This window comes from Triticum aestivum, chromosome 3D (genome assembly GCF_018294505.1).
Source record: "Triticum aestivum cultivar Chinese Spring chromosome 3D, IWGSC CS RefSeq v2.1, whole genome shotgun sequence".
Classification (NCBI taxonomy): domain Eukaryota; kingdom Viridiplantae; phylum Streptophyta; class Magnoliopsida; order Poales; family Poaceae; genus Triticum; species Triticum aestivum.
The window spans coordinates 107330670-107345711 of NC_057802.1; positions in this window are offsets into that span (position 1 = coordinate 107330670).

Here is a 15042-nt window from a genome sequence, read left to right on the forward strand (position 1 = left end):
AGCTTTAGGAAGTTGTGACCCCACTATTTTGGAAGATGTTGAATCTTATTGTGATAATTATGAAAGTGGATTTGGAGAGGTCATGACTTTATTTAGTGATGATTCCACTATTTCGGAAGAGGTTCCAATTGATTATGAGAACAAAGTTGCTATCTATGATGATTATTGTGATGATATGTATGCTATAAATATTAATGATAACCATGAAACTTGTCATCTTGATTTTAATTTTCAATTGCATTATGCCTCACATGATAGTTATTTTGTTGAGTTTGCTCCCACTATTCCGAATGAGAAGAATTTTGCTTATGTGGAGAGTAGTAAAATTTATATGCTTGTGCATCATGAGAATAATGTTTTATGTGATGGTTATATTGTTGAATTCATTCATGATGCTACTGAAAATTATTATGAGGGAGGAACATATGCTTGTAGGAATTGCAATAATATCAGGTTTCCTCTCTATGTGCTTAAAGTTTTGAAGTTATGCTTGTTTTGCCTTCCTATGCTAGTTGATTATTGTTCCCATAAGTTGTTTGCTCACAAAATCCTGTGCTACTCATATTCTTCATGGTGCTCTCTTTATGTTTCAACTCTTATCTTTTATGTGAGCATCATTAAAATTATCATGCCTAGCTAGGGGCGTTAAACGTTAGCGCTTGTTGGGAGGCATCCCAATTTTATTTTTGTTTCTTGCTTTTTGGTTCTGTTTAGTAATAAATATTTGATCTAGCGTCTGGTTAGATGTGGTTTTATATTTTAATTAGTGTTCGTGCCAAGTAAAACTTATAGGATCTTCTTGGATGTAGTTATTTGATCTTGCTGAAAAAAATCAGAAACTTTCTGCTCATGAAAGCAATTGTTAAAAATCACCAGCACGTGATAAAATACTGATTCCAATTTCAGTAAATCAATAAACAAATTATCCAGGTCGTCCTATTTTGGTATAACTTTTTAGTTACAGAAATTTTGTGTTTGATACAGATTACTACAGACTGTTCAGTTTTTGACAGATTCTGTTTTTCGTGTGTTGTTTGCTTATTTTGATGAATCTATGGCTAGTATCGGAGGTTATGAACCATAGAGAAGTTGGAATACAGTAGATTTAACACCAATATAAATAAAGAATGAGTTCAATACAGTACCTAAGTGGTAATTTATTTTCTTATACTAACGGAGCTTACGAGTTTTCTGTTGAGTTTTCTGTTGTGAAGTTTTCAAGTTTTGGGTAAAGATTCGATGGACAATGGCATAAGTGTTGGGGATCGTAGCAGAAATTAAAATTTTCTACGCATCACCAAGATCAATCTATGGAGTTTACAAGCGTTCAAGAGAACGGGGTTGATGGAGTCGTACTCGTTGTGATCCAAATCACCGATGATCCAAGCGCCGAACGGACGGTACCTCCGCGTTCAACACACGTACGGAGCGGTGACGTCCCCCACGCCTTGATCCAGCAAGGAGGAGGGAGAGGTTGAGGAAGAAGGATCCAGCAGCAGCACGACGGCGTGGTGGTGGTGGAGTGACAGTTCTCCGGCAGGGCTTCGCCAAGCACACGCGGAGGAGGAGAGGTGTTGGGGAGGGGAGGGGCTGCGCCTTGGGAAAGGTATGGCTGCCCTCCCACACCTCCACTATATATAGGGACAAGGGAGAGGCGGGCAGCCCCCTCAGATCCCATCTGGTGGGAGGGGCGGCGGCCAGGGGAAGGGGGCTTGCCCCCCAAGCAAGGGGGCGCGCCCCCCTTTAGGGTTTCCCCCAAACCCTAGGCGCATGGGCCCTAGGGGGGTTGGCGCCCAGCCCACTAAGGGCTGGTTCCCTTCCACCTACAGCCCAGAAGGCCCTCCGGGGCAGGTGGACCCTCCCGGTGGACCCTCGGAACCCCTCCGGTGGTCCCGGTACAATACCGGTATACCCCCGAATATTTCCGGTGACCGTATGGTGACTTCCCATATACAAATCTTTACCTCCGGACCATTCCGGAACTCCTCGTGATGTCCGGGATCTCATCCGGGACTCCGAACAACATTCGGTAATCACATACAAACCTTCCTTATAACCCTAGCGTCATCGAACCTTAAGTGTGTAGACCCTACGGGTTCGGGAATCATGCAGACATGACCGAGACACCTCTCTAGCCAATAACCAACAGCGGGATCTGGATACCCATGTTGGCTCCCACATCTTCCACGATGATCTCATCGGATGAACCACAATGTCGAGGATTCAAGCAATCCCGTATACAATTCCCTTTGTCAATCGGTACGTTACTTGCCCGAGATTCGATCGTCGGTATCCCAATACCTCGTTCAATCTCGTTACCGGCAAGTCACTTTACTCGTTCCGTAATGCATGATCCCGTGACTAACTACTTAGTCACATTGAGCTCATTATGATGATGCAATACCGAGTGGGCCCAGAGATACCTTTCCGTCATACGGAGTGACAAATCCCAGTCTCGATCCGAGCCAACCCAACAGACACTTTCGGAGATACCTGTAGTGCACCTTTATAGCCACCCAGTTACGTTGTGACGTTTGGTACACCCAAAGCATTCCTACGGTATTCGGGAGTTGCACGATCTCATGGTCTAAGGAAATGATACTTGACATTAGAAAAGCTTTAGCAAACGAACTACACGATCTAGTGCTATGCCTAGGATTAGGTCTTGTCCATCACATCATTCTCCTAATGATGTGATCCTGTTATCAATGACATCCAATGTCCATGGTCAGGAAACCGTAACCATCTATTGATCAACGAGCTAGTCAACTAGAGGCTCACTTGGGACATGTTATGGTCTATGTATTCACATATGTATTACGATTTCCGGATAACACAATTAAAGCATGAACAATAGACAATTATCATTAACAAGGAAATATAATAATAACCATTTTATTATTGCCTCTAGGGCATATTTCCAACAGTCTCCCACTTGCACTAGAGTCAATAATCTAGTTACATTGTGATGAATCGTACACCCATAGAGTTCTGGTGTTGATCATGTTTCGCTCGTGGAAGAGGTTTAGTCAACGGATCTGCGACATTCAAATCCGTATGCACTTTACAAATATATATGTCTCCATTTTGAACATTTTCACGAATGGAGTTGAAGCGACGCTTGATGTGCCTGGTCTTCTTGTGAAACCTGGGCTCCTTGGCAAGAGCAATAGCTCCAGTGTTGTCACAGAAGAGAGTCATCGGCCCCGATGCATTGGGAATAACTCCTAGGTCGGCAATGAACTCCATCATCCAGATTGCTTGATGTGCTGCCTCTGAGGCTGCCATGTACTCCGCTTCACATGTAGATCCCGCCATGAAGTTTTTCTTGCAACCGCACTAGCTGACTGCCCCACCATTCAAAATATACACGTATTCGGTTTGTGACTTAGAGTCATCCAGATCTGTGTTGAAGCTAGCATCGACGTAACCCTTTACGACGAGCTCTTCGTCACCTCCATAAACGGGAAACATATCCTTAGTCCTTTTCAGGTACTTCCGGATGTTCTTGACCGCTTTCCAGTGTTCCATGCCGGGATTACTTTGGTACCTTCCTACCAAACTTACGGCAAGGTTTACATCAGGCCTGGTACACAGCATGGCATACATAATAGACCCTATGGCCGAGGCATAGGGGACGACACTCATCTTTTCTCTATCTTCTGCCGTGGTCGGGCATTGAGCCGTGCTCAATCTCACACCTTGCAATACAGGCAAGAACCCCTTCTTGGACTGATCCACATTGAACTTCCTCAATATCTTGTCAAGGTATGTGCTTTGTGAAAGACCTATGAGGCGTCTCGATCTATCTCTATAGATCTTGATGCCTAATATGTAAGCAGCTTCTCCAAGGTCCTTCATTGAAAAACACTTATTCAAGTAGGCCTTTATACTTTCCAAGAATTCTATATCATTTCCCATCAATAGTATGTCATCCACATATAATAAGAGAAATGCTACAGAGCTCCCACTCACTTTCTTGTAAACACAGGCTTCTCCATAAGTCTGCATAAACCCAAACACTTTGATCATCTCATCCAAGCGAATGTTCCAACTCCGAGATGTCTGCACCAGCCCATAGATTGAGCATTGGAGCTTGCATACTTTGTCAGCATTCTTAGGATCGACAAAACCTTCCGGCTGCATCATATACAATTCTTCCTTAAGGAAGCTGTTAAGGAATGCCGTTTTGACGTCCATTTTCCATATTTCATAATCGTAGAATGCGGCAATTGCTAACATGATTCGGACGGACTTCAGCTTCGCTACGGGTGAGAAGGTCTCATCGTAGTCAACTCCTTGAACTTGTCGATAACCCGTAGCGACAAGTCGAGCTTTATAGATGGTAACATTTCCATCCGCGTCCGTCTTCTTCTTAAAGATCCATTTATTTTCTATCGCTTGCCGATCATCGGGCAAGTCTGTCAAAGTCCATACTTTGTTTTCATACATGGATCCTATCTCGGATTGCATGGCTTCAAGCCATTTGTTGGAATCTGGACCCGCTATTGCTTCTTCATAGTTCGAAGGTTCACCGTTGTCCAACAACATGATTTCCAGGACAGGGTTGCCGTACCACTCTGGTGCGGAACGTGTCCTTGTGGACCTACGAAGTTCAGTGGTAACTTGATCATGATCGTCATCATTAACTTCCTCTCTAGTCGGTGCAGGTACCACAGAAACATTTCCTTGTGCTGCGCTACTTTCTGGTTCGAGAGGGGTCATCTCATCAAGTTCCACTTTCCTCCCACTTACTTCTTTCGAGAGAAACTCTTTCTCCAGAAAGGACCCGTTCTTGGCAACGAAGATCTTGCCTTCGGATCTAAGGTAGAAGGTATACCCAATGGTTTCCTTAGGGTATCCTATGAAGACGCATTTTTCCGACTTGGGTTCGAGCTTTTCAGGTTGAAGTTTCTTGACATAAGCATCGCATCCCCAAACTTTAAGAAACGATAGCTTAGGTTTCTTTCCAAACCATAATTCATACGGTGTCGTCTCAACGGATTTCGACGGAGCCCTATTTAAAGTGAATGCAGCAGTCTCTAAAGCATAATCCTAGAATGATAGCGGTAGATCGGTAAGAGACATCATAGATCGCACCATATCCAATAGAGTGCGATTACGACGTTCGGACACACCATTACACTGAGGTGTTCCAGGCGGCATGAGTTGTGAAACAATTCCACGTTTCCTTAAGTGTGTGCCAAATTCGTGACTCAAATATTCCCCTCCGCGATATGATCGTAAGAACTTTATTTTCCTGTCACGTTGATTCTCAACCTCACTCTAAAATTCCTTGAACTTTTCAAAGGTCTCAGACTTGTGTTTCATTAAGTAGACATACCCATATCTACTCAAGTCATCAGTGAGGGTGAGAACATAACGATAGCCACCGCGAGCCTCAACGCTCATTGGTCCGCACACATCAGTATGTATGATTTCCAATAAGTTGGTTGCTCGCTCCACTGTTCCGGAGAACGGAGTCTTGGTCATTTTGCCCATGAGGCATGGTTCGCACGTGTCAAATGATTCATAATCAAGAGACTCCAAAAGTCCATCTGCATGGAGTTTCTTCATGCGTTTGACACCAATGTGACCAAGGCGGCAGTGCCACAAGTATATGGGACTATCATTATCAACCTTACATTTCTTGGCATTCACACTATGAATATGTGTAACATCACGTTCGAGATTCATTAAGAATAAACCATTGACCAGCGGGGCATGACCATAAAACATATCTCTCATATAAATAGAACAACCATTATTCTCGGATTTAAATGAGTAGCCATCTCGCATTAAACGAGATCCAGATACAATCTTCATGCTCAAAGCTAGCACTAAATAACAATTATTGAGGTTTAAAACTAGTCCCGTAGGTAAATGTAGAGGTAGCGTGCCGACGGCGATCACATTGACCTTGGAACCATTCCCGACGCGCATCGTCACCTCGTCCTTCGCCAGTCTCCGCTTATTCCGCAGCTCCTGCTTTGAGTTACAAATATGAGCAACCGCACCGGTATCAAATACCCAGGAGCTACTACGAGCGCTGGTTAGGTACACATCTATAACATGTATATCACATATACCTTTGGTATTGCCGGCCTTCTTATCCGCTAAGTACTTGGGGCTGTTCCGCTTTCAGTGACCGTTTCCCTTGCAATAAAAGCACTCAGTCTCAGGCTTGGGTCCATTCTTTGTCTTCTTCCCGGCAGCTTGCTTACCGGGCGCGGCAACTCCCTTGCCGTCTTTCTTGAAGTTCTTCTTACCCTTGCCTTTCTTGAACTTAGTGGTTTTATTCACCATCAACACTTGATATTCCTTTTTGATCTCCACCTTTGCTGATTTAAGCATTGCATATACCTCAGGTATGGTCTTTTCCATCCCCTGCATATTGAAGTTCATCACAAAGCTCTTGTAGCTAGGTGGGAGCGACTGAAGGATTCTGTCAACGACCGCATCATCCGGGAGATTAACTCCCAGCTGAGACAAGCGGTTGTGCAACCCAGACATTTTGAGTATGTGTTCGCTGACGGAACTATTCTCCTCCATCTTACAACTGTAGAACTTGTCGGAGACTTCATATCTCTCGACCCGGGCATGAGCTTGGAAAACCATTTTCAGCTCTTGGAACATCGCATATGCTCCGCGCTGCTCAAAACGCTTTTGGAGCCCCGGTTCTAAGCTGTAAAGCATGCCGCACTGAACCAGGGAGTAATCATCACTAGGTGACTGCCAGGCGTTCAGAACGTCTTGAGTTGCTGGGAAAACAGGGGCATCACCTAGCGGTGCTTCAAGGACATATTCTTTCTTGGCAGCTATGAGGATAATCCTCAGGTTACGGACCCAGTCCGTGTAGTTGCTACCATCGTCTTTCAGCTTGGTTTTCTCTAGGAACGCATTGAAGTTGAGGGCAACATTAGCGTGGGCCATTTGATCTACAAGACATATTGTAAAGGTTTTTAGACTAAGTTCATGATAATGAAGTTCATCTAATCAAATTATCAACGAACTCCCACTCAGACAGACATCCCTCTAGTCATCTAAGTGATACATGATCCGAGTCAACTAGGCCGTGTCCGATCATCACGTGAGACGGACTAGTCATCATCGGTGAACATCTTCATGTTGATCGTATCTGCTATACGACTCATGTTCGACCTTTCGGTCTCTTGTGTTCCGAGGCCATGTCTGTACATGCTAGGCTCGTCAAGTCAACCTAAGTGTATTGCGTGTGTAAATCTGGCTTACACCCGTTGTATGCGAACGTTAGAACCTATCACACCCGATCATCACGTGGTGCTTCGGAACAACGAACCTTCACAACGGTGCACAGTTAGGGGGAACACTTTCTTGAAATTTTAGCGAGGGATCATCTTATTTATGCTACTGTCGTTCTAAGCAAATAAGATGTAAAACATGATAAACATCACATGCAATCAAATAGTGACATGATATGGCCAATATCATTTTGCTCCTTTTGATCTCCATCTTCGGGGCGCCATGTTCATCATCGTCACCGGCATGACACCGTGATCTCCATCATCATGATCTCCATGATCGTGTCTTCATGAAGTTGTCTCGCCAACTATTACTTCTACTGCTATGGCTAACGGTTAGCAATAAAGTAAAGTAATTACATGACGTTCCAGTTGACACGCGGGTCATAAATAAATTAAGACAACTCCTATGGCTCCTGCCGATTGTCGTACTCATCGACATGCAAGTCGTGATTCCTATTACAAGAACATGATCAATCTCATACATCACATATATCATTCATCACATCCTTCTGGCCATATCATCACATGACACTTGCTGCAAAAACAAGTTAGACGTCCTCTAATTGTTGTTGCAAACTTTTATGTGGCTGCTATAGGTTTCTAGCAAGAACGATTCTTACCTACGCCAAAACCACAACGTGATATGTCAATTTCTATTTACCCTTCATAAGGACCCTTTTCATCGAATCCGATCGGACTAAAGTGGGAGAGACAGACACCCGCTAGCCACCTTATGCAACTAGTGCATGTCAGTCGGTGGAACCTGTCTCACGTAAGCGTACGTGTAAGGTCGGTCCGGGCCGCTTCATCCCACGATGCCGCCAAATCAAGATAAGACTAGTAACGGCAAGTAAATTGACAAAATCGACGCCCACAACAACTTGTGTTCTACTCGTGCATAGAAACTACGCATAGACCTAGTTCATGATGCCACTGTTGGGGATCGTAGCAGAAATTAAAATTTTCTACGCATCACCAAGATCAATCTATGGAGTTTACTAGCAACGAGAGGGGAGGAGTGCATCTACATACCCTTGTAGATCGCGAGCGGAAGCGTTCAAGAGAACGGGGTTGATGGAGTCGTACTCGTCGTGATCCAAATCACCGATGATCCAAGCGCCGAACGGATGGCACCTCCGCGTTCAACACACGTACCGAGCGGTGACGTCTCCCACGCCTTGATCCAGCAAGGAGGAGGGAGAGGTTGAGGAAGAAGGCTCCAACAGCAGCATGACGGCGTGGCGGTGGTGGAGTGACAGTTCTCGGGCAGGGCTTCGCCAAGCACATGCGGAGGAGGAGAGGTGTTGGGGAGGGGAGGGGCTGCACCTTGGGAAAGGTATGGCTGCCCTCCCACCCCTCCACTATATATAGGGGCAAGGGAGAGGGGGGTCGGCCCCCTCAGATCCCATCTGGTGGGAGGGGCGGCGGCCAGGGGAAGGTGGCTTGCCCCCCAAGCAAGGGGGGGCGCCCCCTTTAGGGTTTCCCCCAAACCCTAGGCGCATGGGCCCTAGGGGGGTTGGCGCCCAGCCCACTAAGGGCTGGTTCCCTTCCACCTACAGCCCATAAGGCCCTCCGGGGCAGGTGGACCCTCCCGGTGGACCCCCGGAACCCCTCCGGTGGTCCCAGTACAATACCGGTATACCCCCGAATATTTCCTGTGACTGTATGGTGACTTCCCATATACAAATCTTTACCTCCGGACCATTCCGGAACTCCTCGTGACGTCCGCGATCTCAGCCGGGACTCCGAACAACATTCGGTAATCACATACAAACCTTCCTTATAACCCTAGCGTCATCGAACCTTAAGTGTGTAGACCCTACGGGTTCGGGAATCATGCAGACATGACCGAGACACCTCTCTAGACAATAACCAACAGCGGGATCTGGATACCCATGTTGGCTCCCACATCTTCCACGATGATCTCATCGGATGAACCACAATGTCGAGGATTCAAGCAATCTCGTATACAATTCCCTTTGTCAATCGGTACGTTACTTGCCCGAGATTCGATCGTCGGTATCCCAATACCTCGTTCAATCTCGTTACCGGCAAGTCACTTTACTTGATTCCATAATGCATGATCCCATGACTAACTACTTAGTCACATTGAGCTCATTATGATCATGCAATACCGAGTGGGCCCAGAGATACCTCTTCGTCATACGGAGTGACAAATCCCAGTCTCGATCCGAGCCAACCCAACAGACACTTTCGGAGATACCTGTAGTGCACCTTTATAGCCACCTAGTTACGTTGTGACGTTTGGTACACCCAAAGCATTCCTACGGTATCCGGGAGTTGCACGATCTCATGGTCTAAGGAAATGATACTTGACAATAGAAAAGCTTTAGCAAACGAACTACACGATCTAGTGCTATGCTTAGGATTAGGTCTTGTCCATCACATCATTCTCCTAATGATGTGATACCGTTATCAATGACATCCAATGTCCATGGTCAGGAAACCGTAACCATCTATTGATCAACGAGCTAGTCAACTAGAGGCTCACTAGGGACATGTTATGGTCTATGTATTCACATATGTATTACGATTTCCGGATAACACAATTAAAGCATGAACAATAGACAATTATCATGAACAAGGAAATATAATAATAACCATTTTATTATTGCCTCTAGGGCATATTTCCAACAATAAGGAGTGGCAAGAGACTAAGCTTGGGGATGCCCAAGGCACCCCAAGGTAATATTCGAGGACAACCAAGAGCCTAAGCTTGGGGATGTCCCGGATGGCATCCCCTCTTTCGTCTTCGTTCATCGGTAACTTTACTTGGAGCTATATTTTTATTCACCACATGATATGTGTTTTGCTTGGAGCGTCATTTTATTTTCTTTTGTTTTGCTTGCTGTTTGGATAAAATACCAAGATATGAAATTCTTAAATGTTAGAGAGTCTTCACATATTTACATAATTATTCAACTACTCATTGATCTTCACTTATATCTTTCGGAGTAGTTTGTAATTTGCTCTAGTGCTACACTTATATCCTTTTAGAGCACGGCGGTGGTTTTATGTTGAAGAAATGGATGAACTCTCATGCTTCACTTATATTATTTTGAGAGTCTTAAACACCATGGTAATTTGCTTTGGTTATAAAATTAGTCCTAATATGATGGGCATCCAAGATGGGTATAATAAAAACTTCCATATAGAGTGCATTGAATACTATGAGAAGTTCGATACTTGATGATTGTTTTGAGATATGAAGATGGTGATATTAGAGTCATGCTAGTTGAGTATTTGTGAATTTGAGAAATACTTGTGTTGAGGTTTACAAGTCCCATAGCATGCACGTATGGTAACCGTTGTGTAACAAATTTGAAACATGAGGTGTTCTTTGATTGTCATCCTTATGAGTGGCTGCCGGGGACGAGCGATGGTCTTTTACTACCAATCTATCCCCCTAGGAGCATGCACATAATGCTTGGTTTTTGATGGCTTGTAGATTTTTGCAATAATTATGTGAGTTCTTTATGACTAATGTTGAGTCCATGGATTATACGCACTTTCACCTTCCATCATTGCTAGCCTCTTCGGTACCGAGCATTGCCCTTTCTCACCTTGAGAGTTGGTGCAAACTTTGCCGGTGCATCCAAACCCCGTGATATGATACGCTCTATCACACATAATCCTCCTTATATCTTCCTCAAAACAGCCACCATACCTACCTATTATGGCATTTCCATAGCTATTCCGAGATATATTGCCATGCAACTTTCCACCGTTCCATTTATTATGACACACTTCATCATTGTCATATTTGCTTTGCATGATCATGTAGTTGACATCGTATTTGTGGCAAAGCCATCATGCATAATTATCATACATGTCACTCTTGATTCATTGCCCATCCCGGTACACCGCGGGAGGCATTCATATAGAGTCATATTTTGTTATAGTATCGAGTTGTAAATAAATAGAAGTGTGATGATCATCATAAATAGAGCATTGTCCCAAAAAGAAAGAAAGGCCAAATAAAAAAAGGAAGGCCCAAAAAAATAAAAATAAAAAGGGGCAATGCTACTGTCCTTTTTTCCACACTTGTGCTTCAAAGTAGCACCATGATCATTATGATAGAGAGTCTCTTGTTTTGTCACTTTCATATACTAGTGGGAATTTTTCATTATAGAACTTGGCTTGTATATTCCAACAATGGGCTTCCTCAAATGCCCTAGGTCTTCGTGAGCAGGGAAGTTGGATGAACACCCACTTAGTTTCTTTTGTTGAGCTTTCATACATTTATAGGTCTAGTGCATCCGTTGCATGGCAATCCCTACTCCTTGCATTGACATCAATTGATGGGCATCTCCCTAGCCCATTTATTAGTCGCGTCAATGTGAGACTTTATCCTTTTTTGTCTTCTCCACATAACCCCCATCATTATACTGTATTCCACCCATAGTGCTATGTCCATGGCTCACGCTCATGTATTGCGTGAAAGTTGAAAAAAGTTTGAGAATACTAAGGTATGAAACAATTGCTTGGCTTGTCATCAGAGTTGTGCATGATGGGAGCATTTTGTGTTTCGGAAATGAAGCATGGCCAAACTACATGACTTTGTAGGGATGAGCTTTCTTTGGCTATGTTATTTTGAGAAGACATAATTGCTTGGTTAGTATGCTTGAAGTGTTATTATTTTTATGTCAATATTGAATTTTTGTCTTGAATCTTATGGATCTGAATATTCTTGCCACAATAAAGAAGATTACATTGATAAATATGTTAGGTAGCATTCCACATCAAAAATTTTGTTTTTATCATTTACCTACTCGAGGACGAGCAGGAATTAAGCTTGGGGATGCTTGATACGTCTCCAACGTATCTATAATTTTTTATTGTTCCATGCTATTATATTATCCATCTAGGATGTTTTATATGCATTTATATGCTAGTTTATATGATTTTTGGGACTAACCTATTAACCTAGAGCCCAGTGCCAGTTTTTGTTTTTTCCTTGTTTTTGAGTATCGCAAAAAAGGAAAACCAAACGGAGTCCAATTGACCTGAACCTTCACAGAACCTATTTTTGGACCAGAAGAAGCCCACGGAGCATCGGAGATGGACAAGGGGAGTCCCGAGGCCACCACGAGGGTGGGGGGCGCGCCTCCTACCTCGTGGCCGCCTCGGGGACCCCCTGACTTGTTCCCGACGCCAACACCTCTTATATATACCCAAACTTCCAGAAAGAAACCTAGATCGGGACTTCCGCCGCCGCAAGCCTCTGTAGCCACCAAAAACCAATCGGGACCCTGTTCCGGCACCCTGCCGGAGGGGGGATCCCTCACCGGTGGCCATCTTCATCATCCCGGCGCTCTCCATGACGAGGAGGGAGTAGTTCACCCTCGGGGCTGAGGATATGTACCAGTAGCTATGTGTTTGATCTCTCTCTCTCTCGTGTTCTTGACTTGGCACGATCTTGATGTATCGCGAGCTTTGCTACTATAGTTGGATCTTATGATGTTTCTCCCCCGCTACTCTCTTGTAATGGATTGAGTTTTCCCTTCGAAGTTATCTCATCGGATTGAGTCTAAGGATTTGAGAACACTTGATGTATGTCTTGCATGTGCTTATCTGTGGTGACAATGGGATATTCACGTGATCTACTTGACGTATGGTTTGGTGATCAACTTGCGGGTTCAGTGAACTTGTGACCTTAAGCATAGGGGTTGGCACACGTTTTCGTCTTGACTCTCCAGTAGAAACTTTGGGGTACTCTTTGAAGTTCTTTGTGTTGGTTGAATAGATGAATCTGAGATTGTGTGATGCATATCGTATAATCATGCCCGCGGATACTTGAGGTGACATTGGAGTATCTAGGTGACATTAGGGTTTTGGTTGATTTGTGTCTTAAGGTGTTATTCTAGTACGAACTCTGAATAGATCGATCCGAAAGAATAACTTTGAGGTGGTTTCGTACCCTACCATAATCTCTTCGTTTGTTCTCCGCTATTAGTGACTTTGGAGTGACTTTTGTTGCATGTTGAGGGATAGTTATATGATCCAATTATGTTATTTTTGTTGAGAGAACTTGCACTAGTGAAAGTATGAACCCTAGGCCTTGTTTCCTAGCATTGCAATACCGTTTACACTCACTTTTACCACTTTCTACCTTGCTGTTTTTATATTTTCAGATTACAAAAACCTATATCTACCATACATATTGCACTTGTATCACCATCTCTTCGCCGAACTAGTGCACCTATACAATTTACCATTGTATTGGGTGTGTTGGGGACACAAGAGACTCTTTGTTATTTGGTTGCAGGGTTGTTTGAGAGAGACCATCTTCATCCTACACCTCCCACGGATTGATAAACCTTAGGTCATCCACTTGAGGGAAATTTGCTACTGTCCTACAAACCTCTGCACTTGGAGGCCCAACACCGTCTACAAGAAGAAGGTTGCATAGTAGACATCAGCTTTTCTCCAGGTTTATTAAGAGCTCCTACTACAGTTTCGCTACGGTGGACAGCACCAATGATCTAAAAGCGCTCAAGGTTTGGGACTTGAAATGCCCGAATCTTGTCAACATCCAGCACCGCTACAAGGTCTGGGGCACCGAAAAAAGCAAAGTGAACTCCCTGGTTGACCTCGCCTCGGCCATCATCGACCCCTACTACGCGAAGATTAAGCAAGAGAGCAATAAGGACAAGAACACATGGCACAGTGTATGGCATAAGAGACTGGATGAACAACATGTCAAGTACGCGGCCATGGACACATACACAAGCTACGAGATGTACAGGCGGATCGTTGACATGAGGAACTGTCTTCTTCCTGACCCAGACAAGGGATCGAGCCACATAGCAGTGGCGGGAGCGTCACAAGAAGTAGATCACTAGACGATCGTTTCTCCTACTTTAGAATGCATGCAATTGTTTATTGAGGTGTGTGCGAATGATCTGTATAGTCACTTATGTAATTGGATGTTTATTTCAGTTATATATATACATGTTATTCTACTATAGACAGAGCAATTCACACGGCTTATTAGCAACAATCGTCTGTGTTATTATTGGTCTTCGCACACATTTCATATTACGGACCTGTTTGCCGCGTATCACACACATCTTGTTCAGTTGAACTGTTTCCATTGTGTTGCCTAATCACACACAGTTCATCCCAGTGAACCATATGTTGTATATCGCACACGCCTTCATCTGGCTGCCCGTTTCTTTTGTGCCTCCTCATCCCAAACAGTTAATTGAGCTGAACCATATGCCCCGCGTCGCACAAGCAACTAAATTCTGAATCGTGTTTGATGCATCTGTCATCGCAAATGTTTTGCACCTTTTTGACGGTTTTTTACACCACCGTTTGCGATTATGGCATCGCACGCAGTTTTGTCGAAGGGTCTCTGATCGTAGTGTCGCGTTTGGACCATCCTGCAGTAGTGACAACTGATCAATGTTTTCAGAGACAGTGTAGCAAAGCAGCAAGAACTTGCCCACATGCTTATGGGCGTCATCCGCGCTGAGGTTGCAGATTGTGACGTTGTAGATCGTTAGGTTCTGTTCATTTATTTGCACTGGCATCAATCTTTGATTGCCCAGTGGATGTAATTTCCTGTAATATATGCTGGATGTGCAACTTTTTCCCTGTATGCCGTACCTTTGCTTGACCGGTTTTGGTCATGTGCATAATTGCTCGTCGTAATGGGCTCAAATTATCTAATTGGGCCTAAAGACATGTACGAACTTTAGTGGGCCCATTAAGTTAATGGGCCGTTACCAGG